Source organism: Leptodactylus fuscus, chromosome 3 (genome assembly GCF_031893055.1).
Source record: "Leptodactylus fuscus isolate aLepFus1 chromosome 3, aLepFus1.hap2, whole genome shotgun sequence".
NCBI lineage: Eukaryota > Metazoa > Chordata > Amphibia > Anura > Leptodactylidae > Leptodactylus > Leptodactylus fuscus.
In genome coordinates, this window is record NC_134267.1 from 33,493,253 (window position 1) to 33,509,758 (window position 16,506).

Sequence of the window (16,506 nt, forward strand, 5' to 3'; positions counted from 1 at the left end):
ATGAGTAATTCGGCATAATGTTTTGCTAGAAAATAATGATGACATCGAAGTTTATTGTACAGGCGGCCAATAAACACAAGTTTGCCATTGGCTCTGCCTGGTGAGGATAGATGATAAAACAATATTTTTATGGCGTTCGCGGAGTTGCATGCTGACAAGTGTTTAACAAGTTAAACTGGTAGAAAAAAAACTGGGACGTAAAGCACAGCGGGATAGGAAGTGGCGAACCTGTTTACATAAAAGAAAGGCTGATACATAAAGCACATCAAACGCTATACAGAGACTACCAGGATGCTCACGACTAAAAGGGATTAACTTACATTTCTCATCATTTTGTTTGGATCTGTGCAATATTAACAATAAGCTCATCAGATTCACGCGGCGTACGGTTTGGCGTAGAAACTAAATGAGCAATTTAGCGAGAGAACATTCATCATTCTTTGAGAAATATTTACATTTTAGGTTTGCGCTGAACAAATTTCTAAAGTATATTTTTGAAGGTCCAAGCTCTGTTTATCCGATTGTCACATACGGTTTTATTACTGGTAGGAGCTGGTAAAAACTCACTCATTAAAGAGGACCTTTCATCAGATCGGGCACATGCAGTTCTATATACTGCTGGAAAGCTGACAGTGCGCTGAATTCAGCGCACTGTCGGCTTTCCCGATCTGTGCCCCGGGTAAAGCGCTATCGGTCCCGGTACTGTAGCGCTTTACAGTCAGAAGGGCGTTTCTGACAGCTAGCCAGGGACGTCCTTCTCCACAGCAGCGCCTATCGCGCTGTACAGTGTGAGCGGGGAGGAACGCCCCCTCCCTCTGCTCACACAGCTCGTCCATAGACGAGTATTATCAGGAGGGGAGGGGCCGTTCCTCCCCGCTCACACAGTACAGCGTCATAGGTGCTGCTGTGGAGAAGGACGTACCTGACTGACTGTCAGTAACGCCCTTCTGACTGTAAAGCACTAGGGTACCGGGACCGATAGCGCTTTACCCAGGGCACAGATTGGGAAAGCTGACAGTGCGCTGAATTCAGTGCACTGTCAGCTTTCCAGCAGTATATAACACTGCCTGTGCCCAATCTGATGAAAGGTCCTCTTTAAACTAAATACCTATGCTATAACCATAGTAAAAGCTGGCCCACCATAGAACGGGCACTTGTGAAGACTGAGGAGGGAGGGGGGCAGTACAGTTAGCACTTCAGCCTTGCAGCGCTGGAGTCCTGGGTTCAAATCTGGCCAAGGACGACATCGACAAGGAGTTTGAAAGTTTTCCCCATGTTTGTGTGGGTTCCCTCCCACAAAAACATACTGATAGGGCAAAAATGTAGATTGTAAGCCCTTTATGGAGGTAGTGAATCGACCATGCTGATCATGTGATCGGGGTTCCTAATCAGCCCAGAACACCCTGGTCCAGCGTGAATAAATACACAGAGGACTAAGCCACAACTTTGGAAGTATGGTTGAAGGTTCCATTTGGAGAACTGAGATGTGCCCTGCTTTAAAAGGGTCTTCCAGCCATATAAGATTGCTAACCTATTCTCTAGATAGTTCCTCAATTGAAGATTGTGGGGGTCTGACAGTGGGGACCTCTACCGATGATGTGTTTGAAGAAACTCTACAATGAAAACCAAACTCAGTGCAAGCAGCTGTGCTTGATTTTGCACCTCAGCTCTATTCACTTGAATGGGGCTGAGCTGCATACAGGCCATGTGATGAATAAACATGACCTTTGTCAAGGAGTGCCATTGTGCCTTCAAACTGCTAATCCATGCGGGTAATGGTTGTTGGACCCCCGCTGATATTCTATTGATAACCTATTCAATGGTTAGGTCATCAATTATATAAGTCCAGGAAACCTGTTTTATTTCCTATCTGATGCTGCTTCAATATCTCCACATAATTTTCCTATCTATAATGCCATCTATTTTGTGAAATACACCAGTCCCTCCTGCAGCAAAGCAACTCCCACAAGATGTAGCATCCCCCTTGCTTCATGGTTGGGACGGTGTTCCCTTCCTCTATATGGAACACTAGCTGGTACCTGCGACTTCGTCTGCGGTGATTGTAGAAGTGGGTATATACAGGCGTGGGTAAGGTTTTCGTAGTGTGTATAAGGTATGGGATATGAAATGTAACTTTGTATCTTGTTTTTTCTGTAAATCAGAGAATACGTGAGACTTTTGTGTTGAATGTAATTTGTATTTGAGCTGCTATATATACGGTGTTGTGAGAAACTTTACATAGTGACTTTGGGACAGAGGTATTTGAAGTTAACCCTTTCGCACCGACGCGTCAGCCGGACGCTGCGTTTTTCCTTCCTATGCTGGCCATGCTGAGCGCTTTTTAAACTTTGTAATGGATGTTTTCCTACTCTAAAATGGAGAAATAAAGGCTGAGTTTTATTTAAACTTGAAAAATGTGTGCTGGATGGTGACTTCAAGAAAGTATATTATCACCCTGGGCTGAAAGGCATATAACCTCCGTGCATACCATTTATGCCTTTATGCAAAGTTTCACCTGAAATACACAAGAACAGTGTACATTCTCCTTTACATCAAAGTATCTGGACACAAAGGTGAGCTGACATATTATTTGTTTATTCTTTCGCGCTGATGGCATTTTTTGATTTTTGTTTTTGACTCCCCTCCTTCTAAACCCCATAACTTTTTTATTTCTCCGCTCCCAGAGCCATATGAGGTCTTAATTTTTCCTGGGACAAAGTTTTCTTTATGATGCCACCATTATTTATTCTATATAATGTACTGGGAAGCAGGGAAAAAATTCAGAATGGGGTGGATTTGAAGAAAAAATGCATTTCTGCGACTTTCTTACGGGCTTCGGTTTTACGGCGTTCACTGTGCAACCAAAATGACATGTCCCCTGTATTCTGTGTTTCGTTACGATTCCGGGGACACCAAATTTATATGGTTTTATTTACATTTTGACCCCTTAAAAAAAAATCCAAAACTGTGTTAAAAAATTATTTTTTGAAAAGACGCCATATTCCGACAGCCGTAACTTTTTTATACGTGCGTGTACGGGGATGCATAAGGCGTCTTTTTTTGCGGGACCGGGTGTACTTTGTATTTCTACCATTTTCGGGAAATGTTATTGCTTTGATCACTTTTTATTCAAATTTTTATCAGAATCAAAACAGTGAAAAAATGGCGGTTTGGCACTTTTGACCATTTTTCCCGCTACGGCGTTTACCGAACAGGAAAAATATTTGTATATCTTTGTAGAGCGGGCGATTTAGGATGCACGGATACCTAACATGTATGTGTTTCAGAGTTTTTAACTACTTTTATATGTTTTCTAGGGAAAGGGGGGTGATTTGAATTTTTAATCCTTTTTATTTATTTTTTTATATTTTTTTTTCCATTTGTAAACTTTTTTTTTTGCATTTATTAGACCGCCTAGGGGTATTGACATGGGTGGGCGGTGTCGCGGATTGTCAGAGCGGTGGGGATCGGCAAACATGGCTGCTCCGGAGCGTTATAGAGCGCCTCCTGGAGTATCGGTAAGGTGAGGGGCAAAGTGGTAAAGTATATGTATATGTGATTGTGTGGGGTTAGGGGCGAGGCTGTAGAGGGCAATATGAATTTTGTGGCTTGCTATGGTCCAAAGTGTGTGAGATTGCAGAGATGGTGGTGTGAGTTTGGGTTTTGTGGGGGTCCTGGCACAAACATATGTGCGCTATTGTGAGGAAAAGTAGCCTATTGCGCAATGGGGTGTATTAACTATGTTTGTGGAAAATTTCAGGCAAATCAGTGGAGCGGTTTTTCTGTGATTGAGGAACAAACATCTGAACATGCAAACATCCAAACACACAAACCCACAAACTTTCACATTTATAATATTAATAGGATATAGCCATTACTTCCAGACAATGCAATTTTTGTTCCATTCTGCTCGAGACATTTCTCCAAAAAGTATCTTTGTCCCCGTGCGCCCTGCAAACTGTAAGTTAACTTCTTAAAGGAGGTTTTGGAATATCAGAATCGAGAATTGCCCATAAATTTGAAAAAAAATGATATTTTATTTGTAGAAATGAGCGAGTAATATTCGATCGAATACCTCTCTTTGCATAGTTATTGGTGTACTCAGTTGAATACCATGCGGTAAAAATTCCATTCCCCTCCCACTTTCCCTGGCGCTTTTTTTTTTTTTACACCAAAAACTATGCAGGGGAGGTATTCGATTGAATATACTCGCTCATCTCTATTTATTTGTAGACAAAAGTTGTCCATTTGTCCTTTAAGCATCAACTATATGCTCAGTACAACATAATAGTATGGCACAGAGTGGGAAGGGGTTAAAGATGGATGGAGCTCCCCCTAGTGGTGCCTTCGGTAACCATAATACTTTATGGCTGAGTGAATGGAAGGAGGAAAAATGAAATTTTTGAATGATCCATATAAAGATGAAATCTTATGAAATTTATCTTGTATTCCGGATCTATTTAAGATTAAGGTTTGCTCCTATGAGACGTAACCCTTGCACGTCATATCATTCAACATGTGCGCGATATAAGACTCTTGCGCAACATTATACCTGGCATCGAACCTGTTGCACAACAGCAGCACAGTGTTCAATTTCCATCTACAGTTCATTAATATTTTTCTGAAAGTGACTGAAAAATGGAAGTTCATTAAAATGCATAAACGAGCCTCTATTTTGTCCTATTACTCCTCGGGTTTCTCTATGTGCTATTCCGAATAGACAATAAGACGCTCTGGTCATTGCAGTCTGTCTAATGGAGATATTTAACTTTTCTTTTTTTCTTTTTTTTTTTTTTTAATGCCAGGGCTCAAATTAATTCTATGAATCAACATTGCGACTGGTGATTCGGCTTTCAATAAGTAATGTGTTTCTTATAAAAGTTTTAATTACTTAACTGTTGTTTACAAATTAAATACGTGTGCAAAATACTAATATTAAAATATGATTTCCACCGGGCTTATTGGTTGGTGCAAAGGAAGAAATCAAAAAGACTTGGCTGAGATAGGAGAATGGGTTATGTATTGTGGTGAGGAAGGTTAATACTGCCAAGATAGACTATGAAGGACAACTGCAACCAAAAAAGGTCAACCATCTACTACGAAGAGAAGAGCAAAGAATACCTGTGTATAGCAACCAAAAGTTATAGTACGGGTTATACAGGTGTGTTTACACTTAAAGGGATTTTCCAGGCAAACAAGATTAATCTGTCTTAAGAAAGGGTCATCAATATTTGATAGTCAAAGATCAGCTGCTGCCAGCATCCAAGAACACCATTCCCTTCCCCTCAAGTCCCAGAAGCTACTATGTACAGGTAGATATCTACAGCTAATTTTACACTTGGCCCTGTCTCCTGAAGTGCATGGAGCGCCCCCTAGTGATGTGATTGTTCCACTCTAGTTGGAAATAAGGCTAAAAGGCTAGAGCGAGAGCAGCACATCACCAAAGGTGGCAAAAATAGCTCCAGGCTGGTTACTAGACTGCGGAGAGCGACAGGAGAACAGCACTAGAGAGGGAAAAGATCATTATTAGGAAAGAACAGCTATAACATTCTCAACATTTTTAAGGACTTGACAACCCCTTTAAATAGGACCTCTTATGTTTTTGGATTTGGGTGGTATTATACAACATTAGAAAGCTCACTGTGCGCTGCATTCAGAGTACTGTCAACATTGCTGGTATGTGCCCCAGTGCCAGAGATATCAGCGCCGAAACTAAATATCCCTCCGCTGTCAGAAAGGCAGGCCTTCCAACTCCGCGTCATCGCTGGGCCGTGAGGAATATCCCCTCCCCCCTCCCGACAGTAAGATAAGATAAAAAAATCATTAATAGTCCCACCATGGGAAAATTCAGTGTGCTACAGCATCATGGATAATACAGTAATATATTAGAAGAAAGAACACGTACAAGCTCATAGCAGATAGAAAGATACTAGGAGTCAACTAAACAACGCAACTAAAAAGAAAATAAGACTTCAGGATCATTTAGTTCTCTGTGTGCGGAGTGATCTTTGCTTGGCCTGATGTTGAATATGTAGCCTGACCATGGTTGGGAGGAAGGATCTCCGATAGCGCTCCTTTTCACACTTGGGGTGAAGCAGTCGGTCACTGATTGTACTGTCCAGTGCTATCATAGTCTCATATAGGGGATGGGAATTATTATTCAGCATCGAGCTCTCCACGGACAGTATCCTTCTGTCACTTGGTCCAGGGTGCTCTCCATGACAGAGCTGGCCCTTCTAACCAGCCTGTCAAATCTATTCTAATCCTGGCTGGTATGCTACTCCCCCAGCAGGCCATTCCAAAGAACATGGCTGATGCCACCACAGAGTTGAAGAAGGCCCTAAGAAGTGCCCCCTGGACTCCAAAGGCCCTCAGCCTCCTGAGAAGGTAGAGCCTGCTGTGACCCAGTACTCTTCCATAGTGATAACACCAAGCTGTAAGGCCCACTCTTCTGACAGTAGAGGGATATCTGTGCCAAAATTAACAGCACCAGTATCTCCGGCACTGGGGTGAATACCGGCAAAGCTGACAGTGTTCCGAATTCAGCGCACGGTCAGCTTTCTAGCAATACATCACACCAGCCATCTCCAAGGCCATGACAGGACCTCTTTAATACATTCCCATTCACTTTCCCAAAGAGTTGTTATATCAGAAGCAACTCTGCCACTTATTCTATAGTAACAAGCACTATGCAAAGATCCAATTCACCAGCACAGGGTCTGTGAAGGTGCAGAAATCCTACAGGCAATGGTTTTTGTGGATAGCCATTTGGATCCAATGCACAATTGGTTTGTCACAGATTCTGGGCTTTTGCTATAAACAATACTCTACTGTAAAAAGATCTTACGCTGTGTAATGTCCTACAAAGAGAGCTAGGAATGGGAAAGGCCGTGCTTAAAAAATGCTAAACTGGTTTAATCCAGAAATGTCTCAATCAGGTTGTCAAATAATATCTGAAAAATCTACTCTAAGAAATAAATTGCCCCATTTACATGAATAAGTGGTCTGGAAAAAAACATAAATTTTCTCAAAGTTTTCTGTTATAATTTTTAAAACAAACTCTTGAAAGAATAAAGAGATGATATTCGATATCTTGGCAGAACTCTGATAATATTTCCAAGAGTAATATGCCGAGAAAGATTCAGGGCACATATTGGAAATGCGTAAAATTTATGGACAGCCCTTCATAATAGAGAGCGCCATCAATCAAAGGATTTAGTCTATTTGTGTAGAAAAGTCAAAAGCACCAGAAAAAGGCAGAAACTCAATTTCCACCAAACGGCTGTTGAGTAGTTTTTTATACTGTGTATCAGGGTCCAGACTCCAGAATGAAATTTATAATCTGATGGAATATTAGCATAATAGGTCATTATATATGCAAATTTTGAGAAAATGTGATTGTATCCATAAACTAAATGACCATCCTAGAGTCATAGGCAAATCAACATGCGTTTCGCTACAGGCCCCTATATCAATCGACTTAAAGGGGTTGTCCAGCACAAATCAATTATCAATATATATATATATATATATATATATATATATATATATATTTTTTTGCATTTATTAACCCCCTGTAATACATTACAGACAGGCAACCTGCCTTCAAAAGAAATGACGATTTTTTGCAATGCATTAGTGATCAGACCTTTGCAATTGCATTGCATTGCAAAAAAAATCGTCATTTCTTTCGCAGGATGCCGGGTGTTTAACTATGGCGGCCACCCGGGAGTCGGGCGGCTGCCATAGCCGCCTGGTGTCTGCTGGTGTCAGACATCCAGCGCTAATGCCTCCGGTCGGTGCCCACACACGCTCACATAGAAATGAATGGAAGCGCCGGGCACGCCGATTAACCCCCCGCTTGCCGGCTACTTCCATTCATTTCTATTCACTACGTCTTACTTTCGGGAGAGCGCCTTATATTAGGCAAGGCAGCAAAATGTCTGCCATGGCTTACTTTCGGGGTACGTCCTATTTTCGGGGAAACACGGTAGCTAATCTGTGCGGGGTACGGGTATTGGATGCCCATAGATCACATACTGTGGATAGAGCACCAGTATGGAAAATTACTTATGGCTCGACAACCGCTTCCGTTGGCGACATATGGGGCGAGTTGGCAGTAGGTTGGCTGCAGCTGAATTTAAGCAAATCCCAGGATAAAACCTACAGTGTAATGTGTTTTGTGCTGCGGGTTCAGAATCTGCAACACGTCAATTATTGTTGTAGGTTCAGTCACAGTTTTGAACCTTTGAAGGTTGGACCACCCACCCAGGAATAACGGCTGAATGTCACAGTAAATTAGCTGATTTCAGAGGTATCTATAGTCTAAGAGGGTCATCTGCCTAAAAACACATCTACATGGAACTGAAACGCAGCAAATTGTCCGCAGCAGAAAAAACACCAAATGGACACTTCGCTGCTACTGTAAAATGCTGCTGAGCTTTAGCTTATTTTGGAATGGAAAGTTTCCATGAACCAAAATATTGTATTAAAAAGTGTCTAAGAACACTCAGGCCCCATGTACACGAGACTGAGTTGACATCGGAATGCACTCGGGTGACACTCAGAATGACATCCAAGTGCATTCCATAATGCCCTCATGTCCAGGGGGGCGTCTCACCCATTCTGTTTCAGATGACACTGATGATTATAGAGCAGGTCCTAACTTGCGCCATGTCATCAGAGCAGAATGGATTGGAAGGCCCCCATGGAGACAAGTGCATCACAGACCGCACTTGGATGACAATTGGATGTCACTACAAGCGTCATCCAAGTGCATTCTGCTGCATACTCAGCCCCACATCGGAAACACACAAAGTCGTGTGCAAGGAGGCCTCAAAGGAACATTCTAAGTATAACTAATTTACTAATGTACAGCAAAATTCTGGTGCAATTTGTGCCCCCCCAAAAGGCGTACGTCATACGTTACGTCATATTTATTACTACTTTAGACACTTGTCCAACATAGGAGTGAGGCTTAGTAGAAATAGGTCCGGGCTCACTGAGAGGAGAATGAACGTCAAATGTGAAAACAAAAAAGAAATATTTCCAAACTTTTGACATATTTTTGTCAGAAACCAAGATTAAGCAACCTAAAGCTGCTTCACCCGCTGTGATAAATCTGGTGCATTAAAAATGTCTAGTATCTCGTGTATTGTATATTGCCTGGTCTAACACTAAGCCGGTATTAGTAAATCTATCCCATTGTGTTACGCTTAGTACAATATGTGAGTGAGCGAAACTTGATGAAAGGATTCTATATACCCCAAAGAGGAATTCTTTGTGCCCTGTGTTACCCCTTCAGAACTTGCATTAGGCGTGAGCGTATTAGTTCTGACCAGAGTAGTTAATGAGGACCTGTCACCAGTCCTGACGTGTCTTTTTTATTAAATACTTGCATTTAATATGAAATATCAATAGTTGAGTATCTTTTTGCATAACTCTGGATTGTGCCATTCCTTTATTATTTCTCCTAGACAACTCTGAATAAATTGACAACGGGCAGCCACCATTCCTTTTGTGAAAGGGGGGTGTCCCCGTATAGTCTGATACAGCACTGATTCTACAATGTCCAAGTATGTAAGGAGGGTTCCCCCTCTCCTGCCAACTGGCACCATCCAGTTATCAATCCTATTAATATTATAAATGTCAAAGTTTGGATATTTGTTACTCTTTCACGCAAAAATGGCTGAACGGATTTGGATGAAGTTTGCACATAGATAGTTTGTAACGTTGATTAACACATCGGCTACTTTTTATCCCGGTAAATGACATGGCTTCACGACTGTTATGAATTTATGTTCATATACTATATTACACTGCTCTTGTCTGCAGGACTATCATCTAATTGGGGGTTGCTGATAAAGCCTGGTCTGTTATCTCTCTATGTAAACAACAGATAACCCTGTGTCCATTGTGTACAAGCATCTGCATATTATTGCCAACAACACGCAGACGAAGTCATGGGCTGAGACTAGTTTATTCATATTAAAAGAGCAATAACACAGGGATTTCCAACACAGGAATATGAGAAAAGATTCTCCAGAAGTGATATTTCACGAAGAATACAAGTATATACTGAAAACAGTATGTCATGTAACAAGACGGGGTCTCTTTAAACTGGTTACCGAAAAGATGGAAAAATACTTTATAACACATCTCTCAATAATCTATGATATTTAGTACAGACTATATAATAGGACGCGCAACATTGTAGACAGGAAATTTAGAGGAATAACCGATGAAATGCTGGATTTTGACCATGTACGTTGAACACTTAAGACATAGAACATGACATATGATGTATATATCACTCATTCTGTCCAGAGTCCTTGCATGTATTATGCAGAAGATGCTTGAGGCTATTTCTGACCTTACAACGTGGCCAATAAAACAATTTTTGCATTATTTCTCCGCTGCTGTTCTCACGTGCAGAGACAGAAATGTTTCCAAATGCAGAGAGAACCTGCAGTAAGTCCAGCAATTCTCAAGTTTGGCTGATTATTATACAATGTATGTGTATTCTTTGCATTTATATGGGGTTTATTACATTATATTTATTATATATTATAACTGATGTATATACAGTACATTATTATTAGAATAATTATTAATAGTAGTATTTTATTTTAGAAGCATTTTCCATTGTGGCGTCTGTGCTTTTCACAATGATTTCTGCCCTAATAAGGGCAGTACCAAATGCTGTACCTACGTTGAGACCTGGTACTACCCATCAGCTCCCATTCACCTAAATAGGTGCTAATTTGCAGTGATTTGGCTCAGCCATGACATAGACAAGAGAGCTGTCTGCTACCTGCTCTTCTCTGTTTTTCAGCTGCTAAGAACAACTGATTGGTGGGCTGGTGGGTGCTAAATCCACATCGATCTAAGGATAGGTCATAAATATCAGATTGGTGAAAGTCCAATATGCGACACCCCCAATAATCAGTTGTTCGCAGCAGATGATACACAGAGAATGAAGCCAGAAACAGACAGTTAATTTTTTTGTGTTGTACTGCAGATCAGCTCTCATTCATCTGAATAGAAGCTACTCTGCAGTGACTTAGGTCAGCCACTACACATAGAACAGCACTGTCTGCTTCTTGCTCCATTCTCTGTGTATTATCTGTGCATCAGCCACGATAGAGAACAGAGCAGTCTGCTTCCTGTTCCATTCTCTGTGTATTCTCTATGTATTACCCACAACATAGAGAACAGAGCAGTCTGCTTCCTGTTCCATTCTCTGTGTATTCTCTATGTATTACCCACAACATAGAGAACAGAGCTGTCTGCTTCCTGTTCCATTCTCTGTGTATTCTCTATGTATTACCCACAACATAGAGAACAGAGCTGTCTGCTTCCTGCTCCATTCTCTGTGTATTCTCTGTATCACCCACAACGTAGAGAACAGAGCTGTCTGCTTCCTGCTGCATTCTCTGTGTATTCTCTCTGTATCACCCACAACATAGAGAACAGAGCTGTCTGCTTCCTGCTGCATTCTCTGTGTATTCTCTCTGTATCACACACAACATAGAGAACAGAGCTGTCTGCTTACTATTCCATTCTCTGTGTATTCTCTGTGTATCAGCCACAACATAAAGAACAGAGCTGCCTGCCACCTGCTCCATTCTCTGTGTATCACCTCCTGAAAATAGATGATTGGTGGGGGTGCTGGATCCTCACAATCTGGAAAACCCCTTTAATATGGCGTCTTATGAAACGTGGCACTTTGTCACTTTGTATATATGCAAGAGTAAAGACTCTGAAAAAATTTCTCATAAGGGTTGTAAAGCTTATTAGTCTTTCAATACAATATTAAGTAGGTAATCCCATTATCTCTACACCTGGTAATGAGTCTGTAATGTCATCAGGCAACAAAACAATTCCGATCAACAGGAAAGTTCTGACAGCCAGACGTGCCTATCGAAAATTGCAATTTGCTACATGAGATAAAGCCTGGGCACAGATAGTCAAACAAGAGACAATGAAAACTATTGTAACTAATAAGCCGATGCTGCAGATACAAATAGAACTTAATGATGCATAAAATACCTCCATCACTTTATTCTGCCTCCTATAATTAAAAAGGGGGAAAACTTGCCAATGAGATGACTAGATCATTAGAACAATCGTCACCGATGCTGTCTGCTCCTGTAAAGTAATTGTATTATTTTATATGCTGGCTTCCTATTCCATAATGCCTGGTGACAGCCTTTGTCTTGAAAATTGCAGGGAATTGCAATATCGCTTAATAAAAATGAGTACTTTACAGTGCAGCTAATGGAAAGTCTGGCTTTACTCTAAATTGTTTGTGCTTATTCTGCCTAGAGTTCACCATGCGAGTGGGAAATAGATGGCGATAAGGAGGAGATTGTCTGAATAGGCTGCTGAAAGACAGATAAGGAGAGAGGCCTGCACGGAAAAAAAAGGAAGAATATCTGCAGAAAATACGAACATCTGAATTCTCCAGGGTTTACCTTCAATATTGTAAAAAAACAAAAATCATTTTACACCAATCAGTCATAACAATAGAACCTAATAATAGGCAGGTCCTCCCTTGTGCTACCAAAAGAGGCATTGACCCTACAAATCCTAGGAAGTTGACTTGGGACGTAAGCAGTACATCCTTTAAGTCCTGTACGTTTAAAGGGGGGCCTTGGACTTCTTTTTACTGCACCCCCCACTCATGCTCAAATGGATTGCGAAAATTTGGACAGGATAGTTAGGGTGCCGCATTTCTGGCACATCTTTAGGGCTATGTGGCACATCTCGTTTGGGCCAAAAATTTTTTGACTTGGTGTGGATTCTCAGTAAAAGGGAGATTAGACAGTCTAAAGATGTAAGATTTATCATTCATCAAGCACTGTGATAAAATGATGTTCTCATAGGTCATAGGCTAAACACATAGATGTGTCCTATTCCATCTGTAGCCATTACTAGGCTTAATACAAAAACAGGGTCAGGGGATAATCGTACACATTAGGGAGAATGAGTGCCTACATAGGCGTACAGAGACTTACAAGTCATTCCTGCTCCGCTAGGGATTCTGGGTAAAAAATATGCAAATCTATTCTTCAGGATGTAATTAGGAGAACAGTGCCTCTGTATGCCGCCCTCTAGAGGGCAGCCTCCTTAACATCATGTATGACTCAGTTAATAAGTCTACTAACATGAATAAATCTGGGGAAAAAAGCAGTTTTGTGAAGCCTCAATGTTATGGCTGATTAGTAGGGTTGAGCGATCGTGTTCGGAAAAGATCGGATTCTGATCGGCGATGGAGAAAATTTCACGATCGCCATCGGAATTCTGAACACGATCTTTTTATGTGGGATCGAGATCGGTGATCGTTTCCCACAATGCTTTGCTTAGCCTTCACACTGAGTATACACTGTATACTCAGTGTGAAGGCTCTGCTGCAGTTCCTTAGGAATGAATGGAAGCAGCCGGCACACAGCCTTAACCCCCTGCACGCCAGCTGCCTCCATTCATTGGAACGGGAGGCTAAACTAACATCTGTAGCAGCTACTTACCTCTAGAGATGGCTGCTCCGGTGCCCTCCTTCTTCTTGCCTCGCTGCCCCACCTCCGAGGTTAGTGTTTAAAGCGCTAGGTAGGCGGGGCTTGTGGCTAAGGAGAGTGTTGGCGGGTACAGGGCGGGGAGACGTGATGTGTCCGCCCACACTCTCCTAACCCGCCCACACTCTCCTAACCTGGCAGGGAGGGGGCAGGGAGCAGTGTGGAGCGGCAGCGAAGCAAAGAAGAAGGCACCGGGCACCGGACCAGCCATCTCTGGAGGTAAGTGGACACCAGGGGGGACTAAGTAGCCAGAGGATTAAAAAAAATCCTCTGGCTACTTTAGTGATTCACTACACAGTGTGGATTCTAACAATTAAAGCGTTCAATTCTTAGATTCCATGCTGTATAGTGAATAGGATTGCTTTTAAAATCCGATCTCCGATTAATAAAAAAATCCCATTGACTTGCATTGGGATCAGAATTGGGATCGAGATCGGGTTCGAATGAAAAATGATCGGAAATCGGATTTTAAAATCGATCCTGAAAAGTCAAGATCAGCTCAACCCTACTGATTAGTAAAAATACTGCACTTCACACCCATGAAGAACCACAGATTCTAACAATTCTGGCTTTTTTGGTGTCTGAGATGAAAATCGAAATGGTGCCATCCCCCAAAGTTATAAAATTAGTCTGTACAGACTATTAAATGGTAGCATCGTGAACAATTTGTCCCACAAACATTAAACCCTAATATGGGTCTGAGAACAAGAAAATAAAAAGGTAATGTGGTTTGAAAGGGAATGGGGGTCAAAAACAAAAATCGAAAAAGCTCACTAGTGATAAGGGGTTAAGTTACTAAGCTGCAAAAGCCCTGTCGGATTGAGCGCTGTACGCCATGCAGTTCCTGCTACCACCGCGGCTGATGTCAGCTGTTCAGTGGGGGTGCTAGATGGACCCCCACCGATATGATATTGATGACACATTGAGTGATAGCTTAGACATGTTGAACATAATTATGCAGTCAATATATCCACATGCTTCACTGAACAATGACAGGGTTACGGAGAATACGGCTTCTCTTATATTCATCTATATTTGCATTTCATTTGTAATCACTTATAGCTTTAAGTAAGGCCTATACCAGGAAAGTATGGCTCCATTTGCATTCATACATGTCTCATTTTGCAGTTTATTCTGTCTCAGAATCCTAATCCTCGGCTGTCATAAATCTAAGGTGGAAACGTGAGCTGGAGGGTACATTAAATTATTTATTGATTCACTTTACATAACAGTCGTCTACCAGCATGGTTCCTAATCAACAGGAAGGTGAAGGAAGGGAACTCTCTGGAGCAATACATCTCAGAAATTCTTCTCTCATCATCCTCTTCTAAGTTTCTTAGTTATACTATTTGTTTGACTCTTAACTTTTAGTTCACCGAATTCATTATTTGCCCTTCTGCACTTGACTTTAGAAGAGATGAAGAAAATGTCAAAGGAATCTTGAAGATTACTGCGAAACTTGGCAGAACATTTGGTACTGGTGTGGCAAAATTGCCGACTACTGTTAGGTTATGTTCACACTGTGTTTGCTGTATAGTTTAGTGCACGTACAGGAAATATTCCTTGTGTATACCTTCACTATACATAGTACACATAGTATATATACATAGTATATATATATATCCATACAGATGCGGTGTTCTTTGTACCTCTACAAGGTATGTACACCATATGTACATATAGGTATGTATGTAAAGGTATATATACGTATAGGACAGCCTAGTCTGTAACACCATGTTCTTTTACTATCACAGCCTATGCAGAACGTACTGTACCGTATGCCACCTTATAGCACAGAGGCTTTATGATCAGTGCATATGCCGGGAGATTTTCTAAAGGTATGTTCACACTGCTGTCATTAAAGCCTGTTATTCTGTTCATAGGATGACATCGACAGACTGATACCATGACAGAATGACTGATGTCTCCTTCTCCTTTCACTATAACGTAAAAAACAAGATGGAAGGTTTCTCCGGTCTTGCTTATTTAGTTTTTTACACAGAAGATAAAGAGGCATCTGCAGGATTTATCTCCCATTGGAAAAGTAACAAAAACGATGGAAAAAAACTCCCAGACAGTAGTGACTGCCTATTCTTAGGATGACCCGTCACTATAAGATTGGGAGGGGTCTTGTCTCACAGTTTGAAGAAGTCAATTGAGTGGGACAAAGCTGCAATAGCCTAAGGATCGGGTTAGAGAAAGTCCTAAAGTACTATTAGGATATGTTCACACGGAGGAAAAGGTGGCGGAAACCTATTCCGCTTTGTGAACATTCCACGTGACATCCTGCTCCTAATTAGGCCCGAACAAATGGTCCTAAATAAGAGCGTGTCTTGAGCCGTGGACGCTGTAGTTGACTCAGCTGCGGAATCCACGGCAAGATAGGTCATGTCGCTTCTTTTTTCCACTGCTAGCTAGCGGGGAAAAAAAACGAGTGGCTCCCATTAAAGTCAATAGGAGCCATTTTTGAGGCGGATTTCGCGTCAAAATCTGCCTGCAAAAAACTCTGTGAAATTTCACGTCAAAATCTGCCTGCAAAAAACTCCGTGTGAACATATCCTTAAAGGCGATACTCAGAGAACATAAACCTTTGCCATTACATGTAGCCAGGGTTACATGGGTTATCATCTTCCATGATAGCCTTAGACGGCACCTCATGGAATAAACTGGGGAGCGGCGTTTCTTTTTCTAATCTGCCAATATTTATTGTGTTATTACAATAGGTAGAAAATTTTTTTAGGCTGGATTCACACTTATGTTGGAGTCTCCAATCTGCTTAAAATCGGCAAAGAGAAAAGTCTTCCAAGGAGGAATTTTCTCTCTACCGGTTTCAATATAAAACCAGCAGAAAGCAGGCGGCTCCCACTATAGTCTATTGGGTCCATGTGTTTCCACATATAACCTCTTTTTAAGTAGACAGGGTCTGGGTCTT